The sequence below is a fragment of the Calidris pugnax genome, unplaced genomic scaffold (assembly GCF_001431845.1).
Source record: "Calidris pugnax isolate Ruff unplaced genomic scaffold, ASM143184v1 scaffold38, whole genome shotgun sequence".
In the NCBI taxonomy this organism is placed as follows: Eukaryota; Metazoa; Chordata; class Aves; order Charadriiformes; family Scolopacidae; genus Calidris; species Calidris pugnax.
This window is the reverse complement of record NW_015090995.1, coordinates 4,730,882-4,754,274: the sequence shown is the minus strand read 5'-3', so window position 1 is coordinate 4,754,274 and position 23,393 is coordinate 4,730,882. Positions and strand designations below refer to the sequence as shown.

General features: G+C 39.8%; 2 long non-coding RNA genes across 11 annotated transcripts in view; both read left to right on the top strand.

Moving 5' to 3' along the window:
- Positions 1-8,542: 8,542 nt before the first annotated feature.
- Positions 8,543-11,774, top strand: LOC106895722. The gene is made up of 3 exons (XR_001413494.1): positions 8,543-9,653; positions 11,028-11,151; positions 11,685-11,774. It is a non-coding gene; the product is annotated as an uncharacterized LOC106895722 (long non-coding RNA).
- A 6,232-nt stretch (positions 11,775-18,006) lies between these two features.
- Positions 18,007-23,393, top strand: part of LOC106895721 — a 45,125-nt gene continuing 39,738 nt past the window's right edge. For 7 of the 10 annotated variants that reach the window (XR_001413491.1, XR_001413490.1, XR_001413486.1 and 4 more), the window contains exon 1: positions 21,527-21,949. This is a non-coding gene — a long non-coding RNA (uncharacterized LOC106895721). Of the gene's footprint in view, positions 18,082-21,526; positions 21,950-23,393 lie in introns of those variants that run through there. The other 3 variants (XR_001413493.1, XR_001413492.1, XR_001413485.1) reach the window with 1 other exon arrangement.

The following is a 23,393-nucleotide window of genomic DNA, read 5'->3' as shown; positions in this document are numbered from 1 at the left end:
GTTGAAGCTGGATGCTTCATCCCATACACGGCACTTTCTGGAATGTTTTATTCACTCACTGAGCATTTTGAGCTTTGGAAGTGACTCATGAGCTCAAATCCCAGCACATTAAACTTTTTCACTTTAGATTGTATGTTTCCAACATCAAACATTTGTTAGATTTTCCTGTCAGAATAGCAATCTCAAAACAGTGTAGATTCAGTGTCAGCATCAGAGAAGACTGGTAGAACATCCTCTGTCTGTTATGAGAAGGGGGCAAATTCCTTTATTTTGCTATTCCCTACTAAGATGTAAGTTCAGACTTTTGAAAGCAGAGTCTAAATTTTTGCACTTTCTTTGACTTCACAGACAAGTACTGGGCAGAAACTGTAGGGCTGTTAGTGCAGTTTTTCTCCTTTAAGGAAGTTGAACAGAGCTTGTCCCCAACCAGCTTTAGTCAGTCACTCACCACCCATGTGTTTATTGGGCTGATGATGCTGCTGGTAAAGAAGATATAATGCTTACCTCATCAAAGTCTTACCATGTTTCAATAATTTTTAAACAATACTGACAATGCTTGGTTAGCAGAAATGTCAAATAGTGGGTGAAACATTCATAACAAGGAGCTATCATGATATCTCAAGTGAAAAAGAAGGGAAAACATAAATACAGAAAGGGACAATGATCAATACCAGTTGAGGGCAGTGAGATGCCTCCCATTAAGTCCAATGGCCATGGGCCTGTATTCTTCCATCCTTTCTTACTGTTCACATCAGTGTTTCTTTTAAGTTATTGACCTGAACAATGTCAAGAGTGGACAAATTAAAAATGCTACTGTCATAAATGTGTATGACTCCAGAAAAGAGAAAGGAGAAGTTAGGCTGAGAACTCAATACTGCAGTAGGATAGTTTGACTGGTGAGTGAGCAGAACTGGCCCCAGTAAATAGACCCAATTAACACCATAAAAAGTGACGCCTCTGTGCAGGATTTTTTGCAAGAGATTGTTGCTCTTTGGCTGTAGAAGTGAAACTTTTCAATTTTTCTGAAATTCTCCCTAAATGTACCCTAGAAAAAAAAAAAATCACGATGTGCAACTCTAACGACTTGTCCTGCCTTTATTCCTGTGTTCCCTTTCTGGTAGAGCTATAAGGAGAAATGCTGCACTTGAATGTCATGTGGTTTATGACTTAACAGTGTTGGGCATCTTTTTGGCATGACCAAAAGTGTTCTAATGGCAGGAAGACATTTGCACAGAATGATGAATTTTGGAAAAAGCATTTTAAGTTATTTTTAAGATCCGGCTTGTTTGTCTGTTGTGGAACTATAAATTTCCTTCCCTCCCTAAGAATTTCTAAATCAAGTTGTAGCCTCTGTAGTCTATTATATAGATCCTCATAAATGAGATGCTTATGTTGGAAATAGTGCCAAAATATGTCATCAGGAAGGTGTTGCTATAATTAATGTTTTTGTTCAGAAAGAGGGGAAAGTATTCTAAGGGTCCTTCTTCCTTTTATGGATAAGAAATATAATAATATATTACCTCATGATAGCATGATTCCAATGCAAATGGCAGAGACTGGTGGCTTATTAATAGGCCTCGCCTGTAGCAAACCTCCTTTCCCCGCTTCAGTTTGAAATTGATTATTTTAATACAGAATTCCTGAATGAAAGAGGTTCTTGGCCTTTTCCTGGGCTGTTGAATAATGTATGTGGGAGAAAGCAAATAGAAGCAGAGGGTCTCAGCTGCTGGAACAATGGGCTGCGCACAGAGCTGAGGGGGCACATTAGTTTATCATTGCCTTGTCAATCCTCATAGGCTGGGAATCGTGGGATAGCCTGGAAAGAAGCAGCTGCTGAACGTGTGGTAAACTGACCGGGGCACTTTAGAGAGACGACTACATTTACACATCTGAAAACAAGATATTGATTTTCTCTACAAAGCTGGAGAGAAATAGTCATCCTGAAAATATATCTAGATCATGGCTTATTTGCAAAACCGTGGTGCTTTCTGGCTGTTCCGAGGGCTGGGAGCCTCCTCGTGATGGAGCTTGCAAATCTAAAAATAGGCTGCATAAACTTTGCTTTTCCTCTTACTTGATTGACTGCCTTCCTAATCCTTTTAGTGATTCATTACAAGTAAAATGTAAATGCAAGCAAGCTGGATTTGTAAGCGTTAACAAAAATATTTTTCCTAGATTAGTAGATTTTTTTTTTTTTTTCAAGGTAAAAATATTTTAAAAGTTACATGTTCCCTTTCCGTGGGCCAAAGTGATTTTGAAGATACACTTGTACACTGATATCACAGGCTCTGCCCTTTCTAACGGAAGTACAATTAACTTCTGGGTGCTGGTTTTGGTTTATTTTACTTCCTCAGGCTGGATGTTTTCTTCATAGCTTTCAGAAGTGATAAAAATAAGAAAGTGAAACAATACTTGACATGAACAAAGCTAAATGATTAATTATTTTAAATTATGAGAGATTTAAGGCAGAGAGATGAGCACACATTTCCAGGTATAGTGTTTACTATTTCAGTGAGAAGCTGATGTCGTGTCGGGTGCCAGGTTATTAGGATGTTGTTATGTGGCTGTGTTCAGAATTTATGACTATTAATTTATTTTAGCCCTAAGAAATCCTATTTATGACTCAGGATCTTTTCTGCTGGGTGCATACAAGACCATGTTCACAATGTGAATCGTGACATATTGAGAACTTCCAATTGAAATAATGTGTCCTGTCAGAAAGGAAATACTTTTATCTTTATAGGTCTAATTGCCAATCCAGTTTCCCCATAGGTGTAATGGGTTGGTTTGCTGTCCTTATCTGTGCAGCTTGGGTCACAATTACAAACATGAAGAAACTTGACTTCATGAGCTTCTTTCTTGGTTTTGCCCATCAAAAACCAGGTACCTCAGCACTTATGAGCAGGTGTAATCATTGCACCTTAGCATACTGTATGTAGGTCTTGCAAGGGCTACACTTTGTAAAATAAACAGCTTTATATTTTGATACTGAATATAACCAACAGTAGTCAAAACCCCTCCAAAACAAGGACAAAATGAAGGCATTAATCTTCTCTCTAAATTGGAGAGATAGGTATTTGATGGGTGGACTGTTCAGTGGATGAGGAATTGGCTGGATGGTTGCATCCAGAGGGTAGTGGTCAACAGCTCAATGCCCACATGGTGATTGGTACACAAGTGGTGTCCCTCAGGGGTCTGTACTGGGACAAGTACTGTTCAATATCTTCAGTGACATAGGCAATGGGATCAAGTGCACCCTCATTAAGTTTGCAGATGACACCAAGATCAGTTGTGCGGTTGACGTGCCTGAGGGACAGGATGCCATCCAGAGGGACCTGGACAAAACTCATCAAGTGAGCCTGTGTGAACCTCATGAGGTTCAACAAGGCCAAGTACAGGGTCCTGTACTTGAATCCAGTATGAATTCAGATTGGGGATGAAAGGATTGAGAGCAGCCCTGCAGAGAAGGACTTCGGGGTACTAGTAGATGAAAAGCTGGACATTAGCCAGCAGTGTGTGCTTGCGGCCCAGAAGGCCAACTGTATCCTGGACTGCATCAAAAGTGTGGCCAGCAGGTCGAGGGAGGTGATTCTGCCCCTCTACTCCACTCTGGTGAGACTCCTCCTGGAGTACTGTGCCCAGCTCTGGAGCCCTCAGCACAGGAAAGACATGGACCTGTTGGAGTGGGTTCAAAGGAGGGCCACGAAGATGATCAGAGGCTGGAACACCTCTCCCATGAGGACAGGCTGAGAGAGTTGGGGTTGTTCAGCCTGGAGAAAAGAAGGCTCCAGGGATACCCTATCATGGCCTTTCATTACTTAAAGGAGGCTTATTAGAAAGATGGGGACAGACTTTTTAGCAGGGCCTGCAGTGATAGAACAAGGGTTAATGGTTTTAAACTAAAAGAAGGGAGATTAAACAAGATATAAGGAAGAAATTTTTTACAATGGGGTGGTGAAACACTGGCACAGGTTACCCCAAAGGGTGGTAGATGCTCCATCCTTGGGAACATTCAAGATCACGTTTGACGGGGCTCTGAGCAACCTGATCTAGTTAAAGATGTCCTTGATCATTATAGGGGACTCGGACTAGATGACCTTTAAAGATCTCTTTCAACCCGAGCTATTCTATGATTTATGAAAAGTTGTTTCATTCTTTCATACTTGGAATTAAGACTTCAAGTATAAGCAACTGTTGTTTTAATTAATTATTTCAGAATAATGAGTCAAGGCAGATTTTGCTCTTAAAATGTGACAAAAGTTCACCTTATCAAATAAGTGCCTTCTTAGGAATTTGTAGGTTTCCCACATAAAATCAGAGGTTTCTCAAAACACATTAATTGTGTTGAGTCACTTCCTAATATCTTGGTACTCTGGTTTAAACTGGTCATTATGAATAATGTCCTCATGAATAACCACATCTGTGAAAATGTTAGGTGAGACACTTAAAATCTGCGGTTAGAGAATCCTGACTAAGCAACAAGAAGAAAAAGGCTAAATGACATCATCACTTACTGGAACTTCAGATTGTGTTTGCTTCAGAGATCTTTTTAGAATAATAAAAAGATCAAAGTCCCCTATCTTGTGTTCCTTTCCCTGTTATTTCAGTAGGAGTTTTGCATGGGATGAGCCAGAAAGGATCCTCTTAAACTGTGTCATGAAATGCAGGAAGGGAATTTGTTTTTCTTCATAACTAAACATTAAAATATTTCTAAAAGATTTAGTTTAATGAGTTGCACTGGCAGCAAACAGCAATGGGACAAGATGAAGTCTTGACCAAAAAGATACTGCATAAGTATCTTATTTCCCTGGTGAAATAAACACTAAAAGTTTATAAGTGAAGGAAGCATTGGTGTAGTTGTACTGAGCACTTTTAAGACTAGTAACAAACTCTAGACTCATTAAAATTCATGACATATAGAATGATACGGCTGTCAGCTCTACTCAGTTTTCATTCTGGAGGCACATACTACTGTGCATCCATGATGGGATAATCTAAACAACACGTCCCAGGTTATATGTTTCTTCCTTTCCTTAAATTCAAAGCAGTTCTCTTCCGCAGAAGAGAATATAATGAGGGAATACCCCCAAATACAGGCAAAGATGCTGTATCTATAGATACCACAGGAGTTGTAGATCTACTAAGTAGCTGAGCAAATCGTATAAATTTGTTTAGACAATTTTGTCTTTGAACAGCTAAGTTGTTAGAGTTCTGAGAAACAGGAATAGCTAGGGATCCTGGTAGCATTAGTTAGAGGTTTTTATTGACTTCCAGTACAGATAAGATTGTTCCTATGTGTAGGAAATACTGAAATAAATAGTCTAGTGGAAGGTTTCCCTGCCCAGGGTAGGGTGGTTGGAACTAGGTAATCTTCAAGGTCCCTTCCAACTGGAACCATTTGATGATTCTATGAAATAATCGCGTTATGAAGAAAGTACTGATCACAAGGAAGTGATTTCTTGATGAGATGGTGGATCATGTAAATGCAATATTTCTGATGGTTTAGATGTTTTACATGTGTGTGTTTACAGTGCCATGATGATAAAAATAGCCATCAGTAGTAGATATCAAAACACTGCTTTAGAAGACAAGTGTCATGAATTAGTCATCCCCAAACCTTTCCAGACACAAAGTCAACAGTAGTCTGTCATAAGACTAATTCTATAAATATCAGATTATGAAAATCTGATATTTGATATAAGCCTAATAGAAATTGATTTTTTTCTGTCTTTATCTCATAATTGCATATAAGGTCTTTTCAAGAACTTCATACTTCTCAGATTGGCTTCTCCCTCTCTTATAAGGCCTATCACAGAGCAGTAAGAGCTCGGTAAGTAAGAGGAGCATATGTTAATTGTTGCCAAGAATAACGACTTCAGTGTATGTAATATTAAACATCACACACAGCACATGATAAATACTGTGGTTCAGAAGCAGAAGAGGATAAAGAGAGAAGCAGAGACCACTGGAGGCTGTTGTTTAAAGTCGTTTCTGAATATGGTGCTCATTTTGTACAATCCTGTGGGAGTACCCCATCCAACAGTTGGGTTCTGTATCTGATTATGTTAAGGTGAAATCTGAAAAACACAGTAATGTGTTGCCCATTTCTTGGAGAGAAATGCAATATTCACAGTAAGAGAGACAGTTATCAGTGTTCCTTAAGATGTTTGGGCACTGTGGGTTGTGGCAAGAGATCATCAAACATTAATATAAAGCCTTGCTGAGCTGTGGAACTTCCCCTCTGTTGTTCTCCTGAGGTGATTCAGCTCTTCAGGGGAAACTGACATTTCTTGACACCTTCAAGTGCACTAAAGGTATTTTAGGACAACAGAAGGCCAACACAGGAGTCCACAGTGTAAAGCTCCAGTCCTTAAACTCCTGTTTCTCTTTGCCTCTGCAAAAGTCCCCTGAAATCACAGTGTGAAGGAGTCAATAAGCAGAACTGGGGCCTGAGTGCCGGGGGTGTGCAATGAGTGAGGGGAAGGTGAAGAAGGCTGTTTTCACAGGAGCATGGAGCCGTTCCTCAGTATTATTACAAGCACCATCAATAGAGTCCGTTGAGTGCTCTGCGACAGGTAAGAACTGCTCTACAGGCTCCCTTGAGTTTAACATTACCAGCTTCTTGCCACTGGCTCCTCTGTCTGGCAAATGAAAAGTTCTTTGACCTAACACACTCCCAGATGTACTTGGAAAAACAGTGGAGATGAGTTACAACACTCTCAAACAATAATTGAAGAATGACTTGTCGCTGCCACCTTACTCTTCTCCTGGTTGGATAAATGCTTCATTCCTCTCCTGCCGTTCCTCACTGACTGCTGCGAAAAGCCTGCTGTTTGGGGTGTCCTGCTTCACTGCTGCCAGAGAAGAATATCTGCAGGTCAGAGAACTGTGTGCCTCATGTACCCCCAGGGCTGGCCCTGGATTGCTAAGCTCCTGCAGCATCACTGGCTCATGACTGTTCCCAAGCAAAAGGCTCGGCACACCAGCACCTTCCCCTATGACCAGTAATAGCATTTCCTGATTTGGGGTCGCATTTCCATTCTCCCAGTTTACAAAGCACACTGCAAAGTTAAACATCAATCTGCCTTCACCTTCCAGCCCTAGTAATGTGCTACTGTGCTCTGAGTCCTGCCTCAGTAACAAGGACTCTATTACAAAAAAGAATATCAATATTAAAGTAATTTTCTCAAAACATTTCCTTTTGTGCATGTGTGGTATGGGGGAGAAGCAGGAAGTAATAGCTGCATTTTCTTTCAGAGTAAATGCTGTTCAAATTACTCTTTCTGCAGAGCATCTAAGTGCGTTTCATGTTCTTCTAAAATTTCCTATTAAGATGTATGCTGATACGTATCCTCCCACTTTAAAAGATTTTTGGAATATATAAGGAGTTGTAATACGGAATAATTACAGTCTTGCTTTGTTTCCACTGATGTTATAGAAACATTTAGATATTTTCCCAGACCAATGATCCTTCATAGAATACAGTTTTTAAAAAGGTAATCTATGTGTTTCAGAGGAGAGAAACAGTGATTACTCACAGCTATCTCCATAGCCTGAAAAATAGATTTTAACTTCAAACAGTGAGGGAATACAGGAGGTCCTGTCATGTACTCATTCTTTCTTGCCCACAGTGTTTTGGACTGGCTATCTGGCTGTTGTCTTCCTTGTTGGATTTTAACTTCAAACAGTGAGGGAATACAGAAGGTCCTGTCATGTACTCATTCTTTCTGGCTCACAGGGTTTTGGACTGGCTGTTGTCTTGTTTTTTTTTTTTTTTTTTTTTTTGGTACACAGCTGGCACAAACTAGGTGGTCTTTGAAAGTGTTGGTGAAAGTGTAAGGAATGGAGCATTTGATTGAGAATCCGTGCTGAGTATCCTTTATTTTTAGTAAAACGTTTGTCTCAAATTTGTTGCTTCTATGTCCTTGCTGCTGTGTCAATCCAGAGAAAGAGAAAACATGACATCTATTTTTCCTCCTCCTATCCATGCTGCCTGTCTTCAAAGTTAGTGATCTCCTTAATCTGGTTCTCGCTTATCTGCTAGCAGATAAGGCTCAGTGGTTTAGTTAGTTAAACACTTCTCTTCCAACTGGCTTACTGTGATTTATTGACTTGTTACTGTTCAGAGAAAATATCTGAGTTGGGTGCAATGCCAAAAAGCAGCCATTTGCTACCAGAGCTCCTGTTGTGTTTGTTGTTGTTGGTACACTGCATTTTCTTACTGTTTCACTTCTTTTCACATCCATCCTTGTCACACCAAAGAGGTGAACAGAGCAGTAACCAGTGGCTGCCCACTGGGCTGTGCACATCTGGTAACACTCGCATCAGGACTGTGAGTAAATAGCACTAAGGTGGGCTTTTTTTTTTTTTTTTTTTGGTACACAGCTGGCATAAACTAGGTGGTCTTTGAAAGTGTTGGTGAAAGTGTAAGGAATGGAGCATTTGATTGAGAATCCGTGCTGAGTATCCTTTATTTTTAGTAAAACGCTTGTCTCAAATTTGTTGCTTCTATGTCCTTGCTGCTGTGTCAATCCAGAGAAAGAGAAAACATGACATCTATTTTTCCTCCTCCTATCCATGCTGCCTGTCTTCAAAGTTAGTGATCTCCTTAATCTGGTTCTCGCTTATCTGCTAGCAGATAAGGCTCAGTGGTTTAGTTAGTTAAACACTTCTCTTCCAACTGGCTTACTGTGATTTATTGACTTGTTACTGTTCAGAGAAAATATCTGAGTTAGGTGCAATGCCAAAAAGCAGCCATTTGCTACCAGAGCTCCTGTTGTGTTTGTTGTTGTTGGTACACTGCATTTTCTTACTATTTCACTTCTTTTCACATCCACCCTTGTCACACTGAAGAGGTGAACAGAGCAATACCCAGTGGCTGCCCACTGGGCTGTGCACATCTGGTACCACTCGCAGCAGGACTGTGAGTAAATAGCACTAAGGTGGGATGCAAACCAGCCAGGCCAGAAGTGCACAGGGATGGCTCCTGCCAACGCTTGGGACGTAGCTATGCTGTCATTATAGATGCTTTATAGCTGGTTGGATGTAAAAGGGTGCTGCGTTAAAATGGGCACCATTTTACACACAACCAGCTAGATTTGGGAGTGATGTCCAGGACCAGAAGCAGTGATTGTAGCTTGTGACAGGTTGATCTGAGTTCATTAACAAGCAGATGAGATCCACTCAGCTGTCTTTCATGCAGAAAGTATTTCTTTCCCTTACTAGCTGTTGCAGCACGCTGGCTGTAGAAACAGAACTATCATCCACTCTCTCACATCAGGATGAGGTGGTGAATTTACTAGTGCTGTCCCTCTGAATTCAGGGTAGCAAATGTTCTGTTTTTCCCCTGGACTGACAACAAAGCTGGTGAAATGCAATTCTAGTTTAATGTCATCTAATGTATCTATATTTCTGTGGGATATCTGCAGAAGCATCTTGTTGTCACACCTGAGGGCAGGTCTTCAGACTTCATCTCAGCAATGCATTTAACAAAAGTTCCCCAGTTCTTTTCATCCAAGATCAGGTATCTCCAGATGCAGCCAAGAAGTGACTACAGACCTTCTCTGCAGTCAGACAGGCCCACACAGAAGCGGCTTCTTGACCTCACCAGTGAAGTGGAAATTAAAAAAATACAAAAGATTTTCAGCTAAACTGTAAGTACCTCTGTTATATCATATGTCTTTTGATAATGATAATCACTCCAGTCTTCAAAAAGGGCAAGAAGGAGGATCCTGGTAACTGCAGACCAGTTAGTCTCACCTCTATCCCTGGGAACTCAGTCTCCAGTCTTCCACAGAGCAAGGAATTTGTAAATTTGATAATGCAAAGGAAATCCCATAAATACGGAGGTTTCATCTTGCTTATTCTTTCATTGATTCCTAAACTATAGAAAAAAAAAATTCCTAACCATTTTGTTAGAAGTTACTTCCTATTTCCCCAGTTAACATTCAGCTTGGCTAAAATGCTGTTTTCAACTTAATCCATGTAATATATATAAAGTGAAAATATTCAATAAATGGAAAAAGAGTTTAAAGCTAATTTGGAGAAACTCCTATGTAAGTTCATCTTACACAGGATCTCTGAGCAGAACAGCAAGTCTTTATCTCTAGTCTCTTTACATTTATTAAAGTCACAGCCTAAAGCATATTTTCTTTTCCCAACACTTCTAGAATTCAAGATGCATCTTTAATTGGTTTAATGGATCCACAAGGCATCGCATTAGACAGCTTTTTCCTAGTTCACAGAGGTCATATTGACATGTAACTCATGGTATTTCCTTGTTTTCAAGATAAGATAAAACAAAGGGGAAGTGTTCAGTTCCAGGTGAGTGGGAGAGGGCACAAGAAATGGGAAGAAGATAAGAGTGTTTGATGCAGGTGGGAATTTATCATGCAGTGTCTTCTTGTACTCAGGCTGCAATTGCATCGGAGTCTGCCTGCTTACAGTGTCTCAGTCTTCCTACTCCTACTTTAAGAATACAAGCAAAAAAGAGAGTGGTATAGTGGAGTAGAGAAGAGTTGAATCAGTCAATGTTTCTTTTCACATATCATAAGGCTATAACAGGTTTTACTAATACAGATGATAGATGCTGGGGTATTGAATTTTAATAACTGAATGCAACTTCTTTTCAGCAAACAGATTTATAAATCTTATCCTCTCTTCACTGAAGTGTCATACGCTTCTGGTCTCTTCTACACCAGTGCACATGGCAACCTTGACTAGCAGTGATAGCCAGTAGTCCATCAGTATTTACTACTGTCCTAGCTGAGTGCAGCTAATCAATAATGCAAGGTTCATAAGATTCCCTTGTTCCAGTTTCCCCCTTCCCACTGGGAACAATTGTTCTTGAGCCTTTTGTGCAGCTCATGTAGAGGTGAAAATGTTCTGCCAGTCTTTTGCTTAGGATTTTTAGCCAACTCACGGCTGCAAAGGACAAACTGGAGTTCATGGTCAATAACATTCACACTAAAGGTGGTTGTTAGAGTGTTCTTGCTATCTTGAGTGTGAACATTATTTTTTTCTTCCAGACTTAGGGTCCGATCTTCAGCTAATGTTGTGGATTTGAAGGTCAATAGGGATGACTGTGGTCATCTAACTTAACTTCCTGAATAACCTAAGCAGTGGGACTCACCTATAAATAGTTGCTGCAAGGTCAGTACTTGTGCTTTGACTAGAATATCATTGTTACAGAACCATTGATGCAGAGTAAAGAAAAAAAATTACAGATTCTCTGCACTTACTTTGTTCTTCTATCAGATCAACTTTGGAGTGAAATCTGAACTTTGCAGTTAATGTGAATTTATCAAGTTTCAAAATCCAGCTACTGCTTCTTATGTCTAAAATATAGCAGCATCAGCTGTCAGATTTCTCTTCCTTTTCTAATGTGTAGGGGCTATGATCAAGTCATTTGGTCTTTTTTGAAAGGAACTACATAGATTGCACTCTTAGTGTCTTTCACCACAAAGCATGTTTTCCTGCCGTTTACTTATTTGTCTGTCTCTTCTCTGGACTCTTGGATTCTCCAGTATCATTTTTGAATTGTAAATGCCAGAACAGTGCACAGATTTCAGGAGCAGTAGTACCAATAACAGGTAAAAAAGGTAACATAACCTGCTGCTCCTTGAGATTTTGCTGCTTCTATACCCCAATATTGCACTGACCCCTTTGGTTACTTTATTGTGCAGGACACAACTCCACGGATTTTTTTCAAAGTCGACATTCCCCTGGACAGATTCCTCAGCTTGTTATTGTGGCCTGAATGCTTCATTTCCAGGTTTGTGATTTTATATTTGGCTCTACTGAAATATGTATTTGCTTATTGTGCATAACTTACCAAGCCATCCAGCTTACTTTGTATTATTGGTCTAGTCTTCTTTAGTTAATATTCCCCCAGTCTGTATTTGTTATCAGTAATGTTTTTATATTTGTCTTTTTCCCCAAGTCACTGATAGAAATGTTAAGTAGCAGAGAACAGACCCTTAGGGCCTGCACTCAAAACAGCTGTTAAACATGATTCCTATTTATAATTACATGTGGAAACCTATTATTTAACCAGCTTTTAATCTATTTAATGTACGTAATTTTAGGTTTTTATTGGTCTGTTTTATTAATCAAGGTGTCACCCATAAAACATCACAGACATGTGGAAACCTATTATTTAACCAGCTTTTAATTAATTTAATGTACGTAATTTTAGGTTTTTATGGGTCTGTTTTATTAATCAAGGTGTCATCACAGACATCACAGACACACAAACACTTTGTATCAACCACTGGCACACAAACTTTTCATTTTGAGTTAGTCTAACAGCATAAGTTGTAGATAAACTGATGCTGATTAGCTTTGGGCTGATACCTTCCTTCTTACTACTGCCTCTCTTTAGTGGGTGTTGTGTTATTTAACTCTCCCAGGGAGTTGGCTCTTGGCAAGAGAAAGGTCCAACCTCCCAAAGTTCACAGAAAGGTCCAGAGTGGGAGATGGATGGTGTCCATGGCTCACCATGAGCTCTAAGGCAAAGTGCAGCTCCTTTGTTGCTGCTACAGTATTTCCTCCTTGTTTGTTTGGCCACCACATGGTTTAATATTTCCACACATGGCTAATGAAATTCTCAAAATGATATCATTACAACCTGCTCCGTTTTCTATACTGGTGGGTGATTTTTAAATAGGTAAAATAGCTAAAATGAAGATTGTGCAGATAAACAGCGTGATTTTTTTTTTGAGATCTAATCATCATGTAATGCAAGAAAATAATATTACTTTATGATATGGTAATAGCTAATGTTGAAATGTGTTACTGTCTACAGGTAAAACACCTGTATTACTTTAATGCAGCACAATTATTTCTGTGTTGCTAAATTATATCTAAGTAGGTATCTGGACTAGCTTATGTTAAAAAAAACAGAAATCTGTGATGAATAATACGATGTGTATATTGCTTTGTGTGTCTTTTTTCCTGCTTAAAATAAATAGTAAATTACGTTCAATATCTCATGAAAAATGTTTCTCCTCAAGAAAACAGACTTCAGAGCATCTCTGTCTTATCACAGAGTTTAAATAAAAGGGTGAAATAATCATAGGTGACAATTAATGTGAAACTCTCCCTCCACCCCAATTTTTTCATCATGCAATTAATATTTTACTAAAACATCTCATTTAAGGAGAAATAATCATAGGTGACAATTAATGTGAAATCTTCCCTCCCCCCCAACTTTTTCATCCTGCAATTAATATTTTACTAAAACATCTTATTTAAGGAAAAAAATTCTATGGTAAAACCATGATGACCTGTAGATTTTTACTGTGAACTGTCTACTGTTGTTTCAGCTGTAATGCCTCAATTTTTGCAGATGCCTGATGTGAAATCTTCCCTCCCCCCCAACTTTTTCATCCTGCAATTAATATTTTACTAAAACATCTTATTTAAGGAAAAAAATTCTATGGTAAAACCATGATGACCTGTAGATTTTTACTCGGTGAACTGTCTACTGTTGTTTCAGCTATAATGCCTCAATTTTTGCAGATGCATAGGACCACTGCTGTTAATTCTTCAATGTATAGATGCGATGTATGACCTGTACATGTGATTTTGCAAACTGGAAGGCCGGATAAATGACACAAATAAATGATTTGTCCTATTTATTCCATATGAATCTTGAGCAAAATATTCTAAATTTATCAAAAATTAAGTAATTTACTGAAAACAATTTTTATAAGGGGTATTGAGCCACTGTCTGGTACATTAATACCAAGTCAAGAACTCACCAGCGTATTCTTCAGACCTTTTACTAAATCAGTTCACTTTCTGAATAGCCACGCTGCTTCTTTACACCTTTAAGTCAATGGTCACCCTCTATCATATCACCATGATGGAAGCATGCTAGTGGAATTTGACTCCGAGCATTAAGGGTTAAGCTTTTTGAAAAGTGCATTGTTTTAAGTTTCCCAGAGGGTGAGTCATCTTGCAGTGCATTGCATCGAGGTGCATCAGTCATGTAGCTTTATGTCTTGGAGTCATAAAGTCACCTAATCAGATGTGACTGACACTATTTGACATGACAAGTCACCCAGGAAAGTGCAAGAAAACAAAAAACATGTTTTCCTGAAAATTCTGGTTAAAGCTGCTGTCTTTTCCCATGTTTTGTTTTACATTGCGGTGAGGAACATATGTTTTATAATGGGTAGGGGGAGGGAAAATACATGAAAAGATTTTCTGATGTAGAAAAAATACAGGCTATTGTCATCTGGGCACAGTAAAACTTATACAAAAAGTGTTCCTGCAGTCTTTTCACAGCGAAAGCCTTTGGGAACAGTATTTCTCTTTGGACATGAGAAGTTGAAGAAGCACGAGACTCTTCACACAAAGCACAAATGCTTTTGTAATGTAGGGACAAACACACGTACACACGCATGCACCAGGGCTTTTGACAACAACCACAAAAGAAATTAGACACCCGTGTAACTTTATATGGCAGCACATCATACGTGCAGAAGATTGCTTCTACTTGTAAGTACTCACACAAGACGGTTCTGGCACAAGAATACTGAAAAATATAAAACCAGGAGTTTCATAGACCGAAGGAAAAAGCCTCCTCTTGCAGGAGAGTTGTTCTTTTTACTTCTGGTTCAGTACCATCCTCAGGATACGATACACATTTTTTTCACAGGGTTTCTAAAATTATTCTCAGGATGAAATGCAGCCTTCTTCCACTGCTGCTTTGCCCGAGCATCTGTGCACACAGACTGTTGCACAAAAATATTGTAAATCCTTGTACACATGCTTATAGAGTGCACTTTTCAGTCCTCCTGAGGTGCTTCATAATTGGAAATGTCCAACAAGTTTATTCTGAGTTCAGCTACAGCTTGTTTCTGCAATGGTGTTCTCTTTTTAAATGATATTTGATAGCTTTATTTAAAAACTGATTTATAAGTTTATGTAGTTTAACATTATGACAGTCCTCTAAGAGAAATGCTTGAAAGGGGTCTATAAGAATTCAAGCACCATAAGATATAACAGTAAAAATTATCTGAAGAGTTTAGGCAGGTTGGCTCTTGATTAATTTAATGCTTATGGTAGTCAGTAGTAAAAAATTGAAGAGTCTTACAGTAGAAATTTTCAGGTCCTAAGAAAATGATTCTATAATTAAGTGCTCAGGTTCTAGTGTCTGTTTTTCTATTCAGCTGTCTTATTTTCTGTAGCCTTTTCCCAAGACCTTATTCTTTCTCACTGGAGTTAAGCAGGCAACAGCTTATAGGTAGGAAATCATAAAGGTATAATTATAGATATAAAGATGTAAAGTTCAGGTTTCTACATCCAGGCAGAGAGAAATTAACATTCAAAAAATCAAGTTATTTGCTTTTTTGTTGCACAAATGTGGAGTTAGAAGCTTAATTGTAAGCCCCTGAGTTGATGCTTTGTGCCATGCAACAGTAAGATTCGTGCTGTGATAAAGGAAGCAAGAAACTGAGCCTTGCTAAGGTATCAGCTTTCAAGAAGCTGGTTCTTATTTTGCTTCTGCAGTATTTATCCCCTAAGCCTCCTGTCAAGCATTAGGAAGAGAAGCAGCTGTTTAAAATTAAAACAGTACACATGTTAACAAGTAACTCTACATCCTCTAGCAGGAGCATGGGGATATGCTAGAAAATAACTGTCTTTTAAGACTGCTTTAGTAGCACTGGAAGCTGTTGATGTCTGAAAACTTCAGGATTCATGTTTTCCACGCAGGACTTTTCAGCAGCCTGGGCACAGGCACGTTTCCTAGCTCCATACCTGGTGTGGAAGTAACCTGCCAGGTAGCTGGGCAAATAGGGAATAAGCAAAGTTGGCAGCTGCCTGCTTTGACAATGGATTGTTTCAAGCATCCCTATTTTTTTTTTGGATAGGCACTGGTACCGACCCTGGTTTGGAGGAGTTTCTGTGATGTGGACTTTGAGAATGAATGTGTTCCCACTGAGAATGAAACACTGGAAACCTCCAGTTTCCCGTAAGTGGTTATTTTTGGCAGCTGCCTGCTTTGACAATGGATTGTTTCAAGCATCCCTATTTTTTTTTTGGATAGGCACTGGTACCGACCCTGGTTTGGAGGAGTTTCTGTGATGTGGACTTTGAGAATGAATGTGTTCCCACTGAGAATGAAACACTGGAAACCTCCAGTTTCCCGTAAGTGGTTATTTCCTATAAGTTTAAGCCAAGCCTAAATGAGCGTTTTGAGTCTGTGATGTGCCCTAGTTGCTCTTTTGAGTCTTGGGAGGGGGTATAGGCTGGCACAGGTAGGGCCAGGGCTCCTTAGTTTTGGGATGTTTCCTATAAGTTTAAGCCAAGCCTAAATGAGTGTTTTGTGTCTGTGATGTGCCCTAGTTGCTCTTTTAAGTCTTGCGGGGGGCATAGTCTGGCCCAGGTAGGGCCAGGGCTCTTTAGTTTTGGGATATTTTTGCTTTGGCTGAGGGAGAGGAGAGCATCATCTGTTCTTTCTCCTTGCACCTCCTGGCTGTTCTTGGACATCTCCATATCCGGTCCCACAGCAGGAGGCCCCTTCCCAGCTCACAGGGGTGATTTGTCCCCAGGAAGACCCTCGACAGTCTCATCTTCCCCCAGGGACTAGAAACCTGAGACTGAGCCTGCAGCTCCCAACGGGAAGAATATCACATTAGCTTGGAATGATAACCTGGCCAACCCCTTGGGGTCCCTTAGAAGATATTATTTCAAATCTGGGATCACCTTCTCAGAGCCTCAGTACTGAGTGTCAGCAGCGTCCCAGCTGGCCCTCTGTGTTTCCATACATGCTCAATGTTAGTTGCCGCTCTAATCTTTCTTTTCTCTTTTTCTCTTTCCCCCTTACCCTCTTTTAACCTCACAGCAGTTCTCTGTCCAGATGAATCTGTGCATTCGTGGGCTAAAATTTGTTGTTGCTTGCATTCTATAAACCCCACTCCTCCAAAACCATGGATTATTGTAGGTTGTTAAATATAAATGCATTACACTTCCTAATTGATTATGAAGTATCAGTTTTGACTGTTTAAAAACTCCTTTCTGGAGTTGTCCAAGACCATTGAAATACAAAATGTACAAATAAAACACTGTCAGGTGGAAGTAAAAGGGATTTTAAAGAGGATAGTTGAAACCAATTAGTGAGAATGAATCTATTTTTCTTTTATTTAAATCATATGGAGATTAAGACTTTATTTTACACAAGTCCTTGACTACCCCTAAGAAGCACTGTAGTATGAAAAGGAGTCTTTCCAAAGTGCTATGATTACATTCCCTGTTACTCTGACAAGAGGCTGCAGAAAATAATAAGGCTAAGCTTCGTGTTGCTTTTTCAGTTTCCTTAAAATTCTCTTTTTCATGTGTGATACAGTGATTACTATCTAGATGAACAAAGCTATCTTGCAGAAGTACTTCTGAATATCTGAATCCCAGCTTCACAGATTGAAGCAGCAACCTTAACTAGTCTGAAAAGTATGCAAATGGAATTATTTTTATTCTCAAAAAAAAAAAATAGACCTTTCTGAATTAATTTGTGTATGTCCCTATTTTCAGAGTTGATTGTTTAATTCCTGTTTACAAGTGTTTGGCCTTTGTTACTACAGTTTGCTGTAAATTCCCCCCCTACTTTTTTTTCTTCCTCCCATTAGAAAGCCACGCTGCAACCTATTTGTTTAAGCAATGCTGTTTTCTCTCAATATATCATCAAATGAGCTATTGGCTTCATAATCTTTACTTAAAAACAAAAATATCCACATGGGTGCACAGCATTTGGCTAATTAATTTCTGATAATTTGCAATGTTAACAGCCAGCTGCCAGGGGCTTGCGTGACTGTTAATCTGTGGAAGAAGCCATGGTGAAATGATTGGAGATCTGCTCCTGCTGGTTGCCAGATAAATTCTTCTTATGACAATGTCACTAGGTTAATTAATTCAATTAATGACTCCCAGTGCAATGTTTTCCTTTGTCTCTTTCATTTGCCACAGGCTGCTGAACAGGTACTCCTATGGATGTATTCTGAAGTTATGTCACAGATAAGGAATAATGTACTGTTTTCATGCCTACTTGTGAAGTGTCTTAATTTTTAATGAAGTTTGGTAAGTATTAAATCCATTAGAAATTAGTTTCTTTTCTTCTTTTTTTTTTTTTTTTTCTTTTCTTAAATGTAAGCAATCAAATATCCATCACTTTATTATTTTCAGAAACAGTTGTGATTTTAGGTAACTTTAGTGTTGGATCTTTTCTACGTTCCCTTAAAGAAAGAAACTCAGTGTGGAAGTTTGCTCTTCAGATGCCATGAACCAGATGTTTGTTTTCATCCTAGAAAAGAGGAACTGCCAGGCCAGATCAGACCTCAGGTGTTCCTGTCTTATCATCCTAGCTCCAAAAATAGCAAGTGCTATCTGTTTCAAAGTTCAAGAAACAGAAAAATGCATCTTACATCTAGCTGATTTTTTTCTTTTCATTAAGGAAAAGTGAAAGAAAAAATACTTCCAAAAGGGAAGTATGTGGAAAGAATCTCAGAGACACTCTGTGAGACTCTCAGTTGTCCTCTGTCTTGAGTGTCATCTCATTTTTTCTGGAAAAAAACAAGGAGGATTTAGAGACAGCGCTTTAAAAAGTGTAGCCATCACGGTTTAGATGAGCTCCTATAAAAATCTAAATAAAGCACAGGGCAAACAATGCAGTGGAAATGAAAGTCAACTTTTCTTCTTGATCCTCAGCTAAGGAGCAAACCAGGGGCAGCACATCATGACACTCATCATGATTATGCTCTCCGTTGATCTGGTTTTGCACCACTTGGACTTAACTGCAGATCACTCTGGATTAACATTGTACATTGATACTTGTACCAAGGTCACCCTGTGGCACTCTGTATTCACTCTACTGTGTTTCCCATCCACGGTTTTAATTCCATTCCTTCTCTTAATTTCAAGTGAAAACACACTTGAATGTCAATTTCAAGTTTGGAAATGAACCAACGCAAGTTGTAAATCCAAATCCCACCGACACTGAAGTTCTGCCCTGGTGGCTGTTCTGGGTTAGCCCCCATTTGGTATGTGGGTAAATCAGATTTAGAATAATTTTAACCATCTGAGTGATTGATTTAGACCCAGTGAAGACTCTAAAAGTCTTCCAATGAAAGCTGAATCTTGCCCTGGGGCATTGCAGCAACCCAATAAACCCAGAGGAGAAATGTAGCATGGAACAACTTCAGCTATTACCAGGAGATTCATGCTGGCTATTAGCATCACTCAAAAACCTGAGGAACAGGTGATAGGTGATGTTACTGGTGGAATAAAGGTGTGCACATGGAAAGTTGCCTCCCTCTGAAATACCAGTGAGAGCTGCATAGGAGTATCTGGCATTTTTGACCATATTTTCAAAGACTGTCAACCGACTTAACAACTGACTTCACTCTCCAGTGCTGTATTAGCCTCGGATGCAAGAATCAGCCTTCTCTTCACAGGTGAGCCAAGGGTTAGGTCTTCACTGTGTGGTTTGTGAGATGTCTGTTCCACTTAACCCATATGCAGGCACTTGAGCAGCCAGTCCAGGGAGGGAGGGGGACTCCACAAGTTCACTGCTGAGCTCTCTGCAGCGCTGTGCCTCAACAAAGCCGGCCGTGAAGTTTATGGCATCTTTTGACACTTGTTATCTAATGAAAAGACTATTATCCCCTTAAGGGGGAAATCACCATGTGCTTTTCTTTAAGTTCAATCCAAACATATACTTTTTAAATAGAAACACTCCGCTGTTTCATATCAGGGCCCTTTAGCATAAGCAGCTGCCCAGGCAAGCCGTACGCAAGAAGCATAATTTGAGCTGTCATTTCCCTGCAGTAAATGCTTTCCTTTGTCTCTAGAAGCTGAATGATAGAAATCAGGATATGTAAATTTGGGCAATGGATCTTAATTATGAGCAGCAGGTGTCTGTGCAAGAGTGCTCAGGTGAGGGGGGGTAGTACAGCTACTGTGACTTGCTTGTTGTCGGTGTACAAAGGGAGGGCTACAAAGCTCCAATTAATTATCCACATTAATGAGCTCAGCGACCCAAGTGAAAGGAGAGTGCCTTGTCTGCTGCTCCAGTTTAGCCTTCTCAGCAGACAGTGGTTTAAAAACCAGTTACGCAGTTCAGCCTCTGAAGAGCACCAACAGTAAGGATTAAATTACCATGATAAACCCTGAGAAATCAATTTGTGGGAGTGCAGACTATGATGAATAATCCTGTTGGAGAAATTAATTGTCTGAGGAACATTTCCTCAAGATGTCTTGACTAGAGGAGCATCTTCTCAGTGTGTTTGCAAATGTGACTGTCTTTGGGGAGGCAACACTGTTTACCTTTTACTGATTTAGATAGGTAGTAATTATTATGTAATTATTATGACCTATTAATAGGTAATTATTATGCTGCTTTTTTTTGTTTCTTTTTTGTCAGCACACCACTAATCACACTGAAAGCGTTAAGGTCAAGTGAGTTGAGGGGCATACTTCATGCCTAATGTAACATTTAGATTACCATTGGACTGTAGTGTCTCTCTGTTGTGCTGGACAGGTGCAGGTAAGTGAAGACCTACAGGAATGGTGCCTCCAGACCAGGTGCAGTCCACACTTTCTTCAGTCTGACCTTTAATCTGAGTGGGTAATTAAATTTCTATGTCCGTTCAACTATGTTTTTTCTACCCAGGGTGTTAATATTGTACCATTTATTGAGAAATTGAGCATTATTGATCTTTTTTGCTGAAGTTACAGATCTGCTTTGCAAGGAAATGCATAAAGATGAAGTTACATGTTGTGGTTTGAGCTGGTTTAAGGTCTTGCTGCTGTGTGAAAGAGTGGGTCTCTGTCACTTGTGTGATCCTGCCCTTGTGCTGGCTTTTACATACATGAGGCTCTGTACTTGAGTTCAACTTGTGGACCAACAGAAAGCTAACTCAGAAAAATCACAGATGGCTTAGATCTTCCTTTCACATCCTTTGGTGTTAGACCATTCTTTTTTTCCCCACCAGAGACATCATAACTCTCTTTTAAGTAGGGCAGTTTAAGTAGTAATAGAGAGGAGACCCCCATGAGGACGGTAGGGACCAGTCTGTCACCTGGACAATATACCTTAATCAAGTGTTTTAAGTGGTTTTTCCCTTACAACTTGCTTCCTGTTCCCTGCACCGAGGGATTGAGACCTTGGGCCATTCCCAATATAACCCAATTCTGTTACTATAGAACTCCTGGCTTGGAGTAGATTGCTGTTTGCAGCCCTTAAGTCAGTCTTCTTCCCTACTGTGGTTTTTTTTCTTTCTTCTTCTTCTTTTGCCCCCTCCAACTGTGGCAATATCTAAGCAGACATATGGGCCCTCAATATGCATTGTCCTACACCTTGTGTGGCCACTGAAGTTGGTGCAAAGTGGGTGTTAAACGGCATCATTCTTATGTGGCAGTGTTTTACACCCCCTTGGTAAATGATTATGTGAGGTCCAGAGAAATAAACTGTCAGCCCCAACACGCCACAGTGCGGTTTTGCTACAAATTTGGGGTACTGCAGTTTGAAGAAACCAAAGCCTTTACTCCTTTGAAAAACAAAATCCAAACAAAAAGAAAAAAAATCTCTAACAACTATAATTGTGTGAAGGGAGGGCATTTGGCCAGGTTATAGCAGAATAACTTAATAGTGACCTCACATGTCAAAGAGTATATCTAGACAAATAATTACTAAACAAACTAGCTTTGCTTCTCTAGCTCTACTGCTTCTTGCAGAGCAATAGTCCCTAATTTGTTTTTCAGTAGAAAACTTGGGGATGCGGGTGCAAGTATAAATAGTAACATCCTATCCATTTGTAAATCTTTCCACAACCAGGAATATTTCTGAGTAAGAACTGAAGCATCTCTACTCATTTAGAGGAAATGTTACACAATGCAGGACAAACCAGTCAAGCCACTTTAAACAGGATAAATGAATGAAGGCTTCAAGGTAGGATCAGCTGTTTATTTACACCCATTGTCTCCTTGTTTCCCACACAAATATATTCTGTGTTTAAAATTTATAAAGCTGGGCAAGCCCTTCTCACGCTGTTCTCAGTAAAATATTGCTCGCCGCATCTCTCTGAGGGGCTACTGACAAATAGGCTCTTGTTGTCTAACTTTCTCTCTGCTGAGGTTAATGATTAAGTGGTTCAGAAGGTTAATTCCTGGAGATAGTGTTGTCTTTGGCCTGAACAGATGTTGGTAGTGCTTTAATGTGGTTATCAAACTCTGCTGCCCTTCATTCTTTGCTCTGTGCAGTCCTGGGTATTGTTCACCAATGCATTCCAGGCCCCCTCTATGGAGATCCAGCAGAGCTGAACATACCATTGCATTACGGCTGCAGAGCATCGCCTTTCCTGAGGTCACGCTGGATAATGCCAATATATAGCACGTAAACTGATAACGGCAGTCTTGATCTTTAAAAGATCTGTAAATATTTGTATACGCATAAAGATACAGAATACCTTTTGAGGCTCTTATTGAGCGATCTGTAAAGCCACTCACAGTCTTTATATCGTCAAATCTCTCAATAGCCCCCAAAGAGCAGGGCACCACTGTGTAAACCCTGCCCCTCCTCCCCTCAGCGCCTCATATCTTGTTAGATGATATGAATCTCGAGGGTGTCTGAAGTAATCTGTTGTGTAATCAGTGCCTCTAACAGCCTGTTCAGGCACTTGGGGGTTGGACCAATATTTACAGCGCTTGAAGCTGTGTCGTTGTAGGAGCTGCTGGGTATAGGTAGATTCCCACATCCCTTTGTGTCATAACCATCCATCAGGATCTTGCATTGGGTGGGAGGAAGAGCAGTGTCGGCAACGTATTTACCAGGCAGCCTTGCAAACACCTCCTGCCCTCTTCCTACACACCCTACAGACCCGCTAGCCGAAAAGCTACTGGAGTTAAAGCATCTAACCTCACTCTGTCTGGATACAAAAAATTTCATAATTTCAATTATTGCATTGATTTGCTTATTATGTGTTTTTTTTCAGCATCGCTAGCTCAGAAATTGTACCCAGATTCAATACAGCATTTTGTTTTAATTTGGGGAATCACTGTTAACTTGTAGGAGTTAATTGGCTTGTGAAATCAGGGCATTTTCCAAGAACCTTGTGTTTCTATAATGTGGAGGTTTTTTTAGAAGCAATTCACAGTTGCAAAGAGAAGCTGGCTCCTGTCTGGGTATAGGTAGATTCCCACATCCCTTTGTGTCATAACCATCCATCAGGATCTTGCATTGGGTGGGAGGAAGACCAGTGTCAGCAACGTATTTACCAGGCAGCCTTGCAAACACCTCCTGCCCTCTTCCTACACACCCTACAGACCCGCTAGCAGAAAAGCTACTGGAGTTAAAGCATCTAACCTCACTCTGTCTGGATACAAAAAATCTCATC